The sequence below is a fragment of the Oryza glaberrima genome, chromosome 6 (genome assembly GCF_000147395.1).
Source record: "Oryza glaberrima chromosome 6, OglaRS2, whole genome shotgun sequence".
NCBI lineage: Eukaryota > Viridiplantae > Streptophyta > Magnoliopsida > Poales > Poaceae > Oryza > Oryza glaberrima.
Window position 1 is genome coordinate 17,691,186 of NC_068331.1, and position 9,111 is coordinate 17,700,296.

General features: G+C 41.1%; 1 pseudogene; it reads right to left on the reverse strand.

The window, feature by feature from the left end:
* Window positions 1-2,977: 2,977 nt before the first annotated feature.
* LOC127776956 (uncharacterized) lies at window positions 2,978-7,435 on the reverse strand (annotated as a pseudogene).
* Window positions 7,436-9,111: the final 1,676 nt, after the last annotated feature.

Sequence of the window (9,111 nt, forward strand, 5' to 3'; positions counted from 1 at the left end):
AGACGCATATACAGATATTCAAAATAAAGAAATTAACTAATTCATTCCCAAGAGCAGGAGCAAGCTGCAGAATCAAACAAATGAAAGAAATTGGAAGATGCAAAAGCATGTGGCTGCTGTGCAGCCCTCAACGCCGCGCTGAATCACGCAGATGTTGCAGAGAAATATCCACGAGATCAGTTGGAACAGAAGCGGACAGCAGTATCAACATATTCGTCGAAGAAGGATGGCGCCATTGTGGCTTCTCTTTCCTGCGAGACCCGCATCTCGCCATAGAAATTAAGTTACAGCGAGTGGGCTCAGTTGGATAATCCCCCAGGAGGCATGCGAACCAACAACCTCCCTGGCTACATGCGGCTAGGGCGCAGGTGCCTCTGAGACATCAGGAGTGTTATCTCCGTAGACAATGCGGGCACTGGTGGTGGTGTCCCCTTGGTAATTTGGCATTCTCCCTAACCAATGAATTGGCGAGCTAGCTGTAGGCATGCGTGTGCACGAACATCGGACTGCCGTAGAGTGGGTGTGTTTGTGTCCTCCGCATTGTCATTGGTGACAAAGTTGTCTTGTGTGCTTTTTAAGATCAAGAAATCAAGTGGGGGAGAGAGATGTCAATGTGGCATATGCCGATTCGTACTTGGGACAACTTCGGCAAGTCAAGAAATTGTGAGCTTCAACTTATATAGGGAAGAGAGTGTGCGAGGGTCGGGGGTATATATATTAATAACCTCTCTAAATCCTGTGGGATTGCTAAAGAATTAGTGGGCCACACCAGCGATGTTTTTGCAAAAAAGATCCCCGAGTTTCCAGTTAATTATGCTCTGGTATCCGCTACCCCACCGTCCGATCTCGTGCTGCGGTTGATCTGGCCGTACACGTGTCCCGCCATGGCGGCCCTTTCACACCCGTGAGATCGTTGGATCATGAACGCATGACAAAGATTTTGCTATAGGGCAGCCAGATGCCGGCCATGACATTTTGTCTACACGATATTTTAATATATGGACAAACGTTATTTGGTATTTGTTACTGAAAAAAAGGAAGTTTTATTTGTTTTTTTACAACTGCAGCTGCCTGGTTCTTGTAGTAGCTTACATCGAATATTTCGTTAAGAATCTATTCTATACCACTTAGTTTATTCGAGCTTAACAATTTGCCATTGACATTGTCGATTTCTATGATATATATACTGATGACTTTATCAATTGTTCTACAATACGCTATTAGACTAGGCCTTCTTTTTAAAAATACCCAAAATATCCTTATGGACAAACAAGGGACCGATCGAGAGAATTAGCCCGAGCCGCTCCCAGTCATTGTTGCCTTCACTGAGAGACGAAGACCGAGCACCGACTGAGCACCACCGCCGCCCGACGGATCTAGAGCTCCCATGCGTATCACCGCTGCCTCTCTCGTGTCGTCGAGCCACCGTCCTCGTAGCCGTCATCGTTCCCCTACTGCTAAGCCCCACCATCGAATCAAGCCACTGCCAAGCCGTGCTCCCCTCCTGATCCTCCACCATACTGTGCCTCCCCTTCCTCCACCGCATCGTCGTCCCCTCCCCCTTCCTTTGTCTTTGCTGGCCACCAACCCCCCTCCCCTTGGGCCAGATCTAGGAGAGGGAGGGTACTAGGGGAGGGGAGTGGAGGAGCAGCTGAATTTCGATGCCGCGCTCTCGAGGACCACACCCCCAACCGGCAGCGTCATCGTCGTGGCGGTTGCCATCTCGTCGTCATCGCGGTTGGTCACGGTTGTCATCATAGGAGGCCACAGGCCGCTACCATCCCAAGGCCCGCCAGATGTGGGTGTGCGTGGTCGACGACACACGGTGGCTACAGCAGAAGGGAGTGGAGCGGAGGAGGATGGCTAGGCCAAGCGTGTGGATGAAGTGAGGAAAAGTGTGCGGACGAGGTGAGGGTTGTGAAGACATAGAGGGAGCTGTGTGTGGCTGGGAGGGCCGGTTTTTAAGGATTTCTTTTTCTTTTTGCCAGGTGGTGCTCCTAACATACTATATGCGAAAATTGATTTTTGCAGGCAGCATGTTAAGAGGTCCGCTGCTGAAAATCAGCGTATTTTTGTATGTGGTTCTCTTCTAAGATTCGCTTGTAAAAAATAATACTATTGGGCTAGAATTTTAGGACCTCTCGATATTTTCGCAAGCAGAAAATTTTAGATCCGCCTTAAAAAATAAAACATAGGTGTTATAGAAGATTGTGTTTTAGTAGTGCGAGCAGGTTGCCAGAAAGACCTGCATCTTGTAGGGTGCTCTGTATATTCTCTTCGGCTTGATTTATTTTGTTTTGGTTGTTCCGTTTGATTCATCCCCACCATTCGACAACTTCATTGTAAAATGTTTCCGCGGACAGGAGCGTCATCTCCTTTATCTTTTCCTCTAGTGTTGCTGCTAACTTGTGCCCAGGGAAAGATGAACTTGCCCATTTCAATGTGGAGGCTTTTGATTTCCCATTTCAATGTCTAAACTTTCGATTTATCTAAAAAGAGAAGGTGAGAAAACATGCAAAACGTCGGGGCAAATATGTAAGGATATGCATGCCCTTTTATCTCGGAGTTAACACCGGTAAAATGACTTACATGATGCAATTGTCCCTTTCGTTTCAGTTACAGAGCTTACAGGACGCGCAGGAAAGCTCTTGCCTCAGTGCTTAATAATTTTAAGATAGGACCATGCAAAGTCCAGAAAAAGAACAGACTAAAGGTTAGAAAAATAGAATCTTGAAGCTAGTGAACTACAACTAAATTAATTAAGATGTTGACGCTTGTGGTCACTCAGACTCTTGTATATGTTAGCATGCTATCCATATATATTTTCTCTCATGTTTCAGAACAAAGATGTCCCCCTAGCTGATAAGACGTAGTACAAGAATAAATTCAGTTTAAATGTAGGCCATCTGCACATCACAAGGCCCAGTTTTCTGACATCGGTTCAAGGAATTGAAGGCTCATGAATCAAAATTCTATCGAGGGGCCGTCATTAGCTAGTGTTTTGAACCGCTCTGTTACATAAATTGTTTTAGTCTTGTCTAACTTGTTGATTAGCTATGGTATGGGTATACTATATAGCATTGTTCACAGAAGTAAACGAATTTATGAACTTCCATGCTTGCCAATCTTATTGGCCACCAATGGTTCGGTTAATGTATTCCAGACCTATCAAAAATGCAAAATATGTCAGCATGTGGCCATACAAGCCATGAAAAAAATACTCTTAATCACCCCTAAAAGTGGCATTGGGTGCTTACTTTCAAGTTGCCCTTCTGCCCTCCCACAGCCAACAAGAAGGGATTGTCTTTTGAAAATGATATTGAGAAAATAGCACCCTGAAATTGCAATGAAGTGTTGAAAGACCATTTTACTTCTGAAAAAGACACAGGTTGCTTTTATGAGAGATCTTACAACTTTCGGATTCAGCGAAGCAATGACAGACGGCTGGTTGCTTGATATATCCCAGAGCTTCACCTGTATAAAGATAGTGAGATATCAGCAACAGGCAGAGCAAGGAGCTAGCTGAAATAATGCAATGAAATTCAATATATTTCACCGTTTTATCGGCTGAAGCAGTTGCCAGAAACTGCAAGAAAATAGTCGAGCATCAGCATTCGGGTGTTAGGAAATAGGTTCCACGTTTAGGACACACGGGGCATACGTAGATGTAACATACATTGGGGACAGATGGACAAAATGAAATGGATAAAACGGCCATTTCATGGGCATGCAGAGTAAACATGGGCACCGTTCCATTTTGATGCGATGAAGTTATCCGCTTATCGAATGTCTGAACCATGCCATTTTCAAGACTAACTTGTAACACACAGTAATCTGTAAATCCAAATGTAAAAAGGAGAATAGTGAAATACATTGAACAACATCCACGCAGCATCCACAATACAGAGGTCTAATTTCCAGATCAGAGTTCCACTATGGTATGTATGGATACGATATTTGCAATTTGCATATGTGACACGTGAGTCACTATTTTAGTAAACATATATAACTTGCATCTTACTACCTCCCTTTTTTTTATATATATATGACGCCGTTAACTTTTATCAAAACGTTTGCGGATGCTTCTTATTCAAAAATTTAGTGTAAATATGTAAAAATATAATCTGAGGATAAAGTTTCTTGGATGAGAAACAAGTCACGACAAAATAAATAACATTTATAAGAAGTTCTTGAATAAGACGAATAGTCAAATGTCAGGTGAAAAGTTAATGACGTCATATATAAAAAATAAGGGAGGAAGTATATAATTTGCATATGTGCCACGTGAGCCCACATATTCATTCAGATTAGATATTTACAACCTAGAAAGAACAGCATAGTAGGATAAAAATAGACAAAATCTTGAATTTTGCAACTCACTGCAAAAGAGTGTTCATTGTGTGGATTCTAAGCCACATCTTCCACATCAGCTTCAACACACCATCTAATAAAATTCTGTTCACAGTTTTTCACATCCTTCTGTAAATAGGAAATGCAAACGACATTAGTTTTACAATTCAATCAACTCAGAGCACATAAGGTGGTATTTGGATTTAGGGACTTAACTTTAGTCCCTGTCTTTAGACACTAATTTAGAGTATTAAATATAGACTACTTATAAAACTAATTACATAAATGAAAGCTAATTCGCGACATAATTTTTTTAAGCCTAATTAATCCATAATTAGAGAATGTTTACTGTAGCATCACATAGGCTAATCATGGATTAATTAGGCTCAATAGATTCGTCTCGCGAATTAGTCCAAGATTATGGATGGGTTTTATTAATAGTCTACGTTTAATATTTATAATTAGTATCCAAACATTCGATGTGATAGGGACTTAAAAACTTTTAGTCCCATCTATACAGTGCCTAAAGACCAGGGTTCCATCACCACTGTGAGCCGTTCTTGTTGCCTGACATTGTTTATTGAATAATGCCGTGACAATTTCCCAATCGTTGATTAAAAACTGACAATAAAATCGTAACAGCTTCATCTTTCAAAAGTAGGATATATATGATTTCAGTTGTTGTTTATCATATGAAATTAACAAGCGGCAAACAAAAGAAGATGAGAATGAGTTTATAAAAAAATCCAGCATGATTGAACTCAACGTGAACAAGCACAAACACCTACTCTGGTATCATCAGCGAATAAAATTCAGAAGAGAATACAGCATAACAAATGGGCTTGATACATTACCATTGCAACTGATTTATCAAAAAAGAACCGCTAAGAATGACTTCAGGTGAGCGCTGGCTCCAAGCAACTGCTTGAACCTACGACGGGAAGAAGATAAAAAATCAAGCATGGTGGATCCTCTTTTCATCATGTATTCTAGATTGACAGAGAACACAGAAATCAGAAAAAGAAAAGAAGAACTATCGGTGTAATTGCCTTTGCATCGTGATGTTCTAATGTTGTTACACATTTACCAGCTGCAACATCCCAAATTTTGACTGTTTTGTCTGCGCTAGCGCTGGCTAGAATATTCCTGACATTCAAAGTGACTTGTTAACAGGGTTTCAAATTTCGGAATGCCCCAAAATTTCGGAGGGGAGCAAAAGAACCGAAATTTAGGATTTTTTTCGTACGAAATATTTTGAAATTTTGACTGATTTTGAATGTATTTGAATAAAATTTGACCAAATTTACAAAAAATTGCAAAAAACCGAAAGTTTCGGACGAAATATGAGCATTTCGGTTGGGGGGGGGGGGGCGAAATTTCCGAAATTTTTCGTTCCGAAATTTCAAACACTGCTTGTTAATCACCAAGCCGGATGGGAATAGATAATGTATTACTGAACCCATTCTTAATGGTTCTTTTGATAAATCAGAGATAAAACCCACGTATACTCCTTGTTCCAATCAATACCAATTAAGTACAGAGTCTCTGGCTTCCAGTCTTGTATCTTTTCATCTGCATGTGAAAAACGTAGTCGAGATACTACGACAGAAAATTGTTGTCTCCATTCTCATCTATGTATTCGAAACAATAGCAAAAGCACATAAATGAAACAAAAAGAAGATGGGATAGATTAGTTTGCTAGTTAACTGCACTCATTCACTACGAAGAATTATAACAGAAAAGGAGGCAAAGAAAGAGTGTAATTAGCACCACCACTACTCAATTCCATGTAGAGCAGTATTGGGAGTCTAGTAGCATTACCTTTTTGTGTTTCCCCACAGTCCGACCATGGAACGCATAATGGGATGCCCAAAAGAACAATCTCATCATAAGGGTACAGATATGGATGTCCATCCTCCATTTCTTCAAGTATCGACACCTGCCACCAGATGAATCGACTTTAAATGAGTGCATATAGTTGCCAAGCGTGAGAAGAATTAACTTATGGTACGTTGGCACTTGGCACAAGGCAAACATGTAAATCAATTAGTAGTAGCATCATGTGTATTTACAGGTCTATCTAGTGTGAACTAGTTAGTATATTCTTCTGGGGCATTTGCAAATTTGCCACTGTTTTTTTTCAATTTTGTAAGGATACCACTCAAATGACAGTTCTAGTGATGTTTTTATAATTTTCTAGTTACGGCCTTGCAATAACGATTCAACTGAAAAATTTGCGATTGCCCCACTTCTTATTGGTAGCTGCTATACTCGCCTTTAGGTAATTGTTGTAATCCTTGCTGTGTGCAGTGACGATCATCGAATCAGTAGGTTTGACAGTCTTATCTTCAATCTCTCATCATCCTCGTCCTCATCCTAGTCATGTCAAAAAATTCCATCACTCTGTCACAACTTGAAGAAAAAAGCATGACATGCATGCAATTTTTTTTTAAGGCAGTAAGAGTAAAATATGATCACCAGGCCATTGTTCTTGTTCTTAAGATAAGGATCCATGTCGTTACTTGGATAGTACAAGTCGCTTGACCCAGAGCAGAGATCCTTAATCACTAAATGAATTAGCAGAGCAGTATCATACAGCAGGTGACGAAAATTATGCAAAGGCCACTTGAAATCCAAATTGAATATTGTGCCCAGTTCGATTGAATTTTATTGATTCAATCGATCGGAAAATCCAGGAACGAGGACAGTGTCAGACTTGTATACCTCCATCCTCGTCGTCGTAATTGTCCATGTCAAGCTCGCGGAGGCCATCAGCAATGTAATCAACACTACAACCATCGCTCTGCAGAGCCACCTCGTCCTCCTCCTGAGCTCCGTCAATGTCGTCCATGCCATCATCGTCAGTATCAATTTCTTCACTGCAAATATCATATCAACCAACCAATCAATCGATCAACCATCAGTAGCTAGGAAAACAAACGAACTAAAACTACAGGAAAGAAAAATTAAGGCGGTCCTGACCGGCGGCGCCGATGGCCGCGTGGATCTCTCGCGTGGGCGGCGCCGCGACGAGCGGGACGGTCTTGGCCGCCCCCCGGGGGATCCAGCAGATGGCCGAGATCATCTCGCGATCTCCAACTGATGAGATGATCAGTTGGTTGGTTTCTAGCAGGAGCAGATGGTTTTCCACTTGGGTTCACGCAACAAATTGTAGCTGGTGGCGGGCTATCTAGTAGTCTGCGTCCGGAGATCGCGGTGGCGACGGGAGATCGGGGGAGTACGTCACGTCGGCGACGACGAGGAGTGGCGGTGGGCCGGCCTGCTCCAAGTTATGCGAGAATGTTGGTTGGTTCGTCTGGTTTTGGGATGGGCTCGCTAGGTCCATGACGATTGCACTTTGGGAGCAGTAACATAATGATGTGGGGGTTGCTAGTGGGCGGGTGATCGCTTCCCTGTCCTCCTAGCGATCACCCGTCCCTCCCCCTAATACTTGTCTTTCATCTCTCTTTTTTGCTTTTCTATTACATCACAAATTTCAAAAATAAATTAGAAAAAAAATCTAATACTCTCATTCATGTACATAGACTTTATACCGTAAACTTTGCACACATAAACTTTGTGTATAGAAATATTATATATATATAATATTTGAATCCAAATTCGAATTTGAATTGGGTATATAAACTTTTGACTTATAAACATTCGCTCTATAAACTTTAGGTGGATAAACTTTAGATGTGTAAACTTTAGGTGTATAAACTTACTAAAAGAGAAAAATATAAAATATTTGAATTCGAATTTCAATTTGAATCGGGTCTATAAACTTTTGCCTTATAAACATTCGCTTTATAAACTTTAGGTGGATAAACTTTAGATGTGTAAACTTTAAGTTTATAAATTTACTAAAAGAGGAAAAGAAAAAAGAAACAATTGCTGGCAGCGATCTATCGCCCGTTAGCCTTTCCGTAATAATGTTCTTTATCATCACTATCATGCTTATTTGTTTTTTGTTTGGAAACACACTATCGTGCTTATTTATGTCTATGCATATGTCACATCCATTGGCACTCTGATGTGATAGCATTTCTTCTAAGCTATGGTTTTGGTTCTGACTTCTGATGGTATATATGACATTTCGAAGTCCCCCATTGATCAATCTCTCAAATTGGCTGTGTATGTGGTGTCTTCATGATCCTTTGGATCAAGCTATTGCAAGTGGATGTTCGATGCTTTCTCGGCGCAGATCCGTGCAGTGCTTAATGTTTTGAACGACCTATCAAGCCATCATGCAGTTCATGACGGGTTGCAATTTATGGTCTAAACTCATGATCCCAAGTAAGGCATTTTGTATAAAGTTTGAGAACTAATAATAATTCCAACAGCTAGATTCAAAGATGCTTACACAATGCTATACTTCTAAAAAATCTTGGGTCGTGATATATTTTGGGATCCTCTGAAATTAATGAAAATTTATAGCATTTTCATAAAGATTAGTTTAAATAACATAAAATTCTTGTGATGTTCCTCTGTTCCAAAGGTCCTTACTAGAGAACTCTTTCAAAGCCATCTCGAAACAAAAGCGATCCATGGTGGTTATTGTAGCGTTGGATAGCTGTTTCGGAGCGTCAGATTTCACTTGGAGACCATAACCACTATGCTGGACTGTGCAGGAAGTTGTCCATGACGAATGTGTTTTCCTGGAGCCGCTCATTCCATCCAAATCCTCTAGCGAGCAAGAGCGGATGCCAAGTTCGCTGGCAGCCATGGCCATGCATGATCGACCATCAACCAAAACCAGTG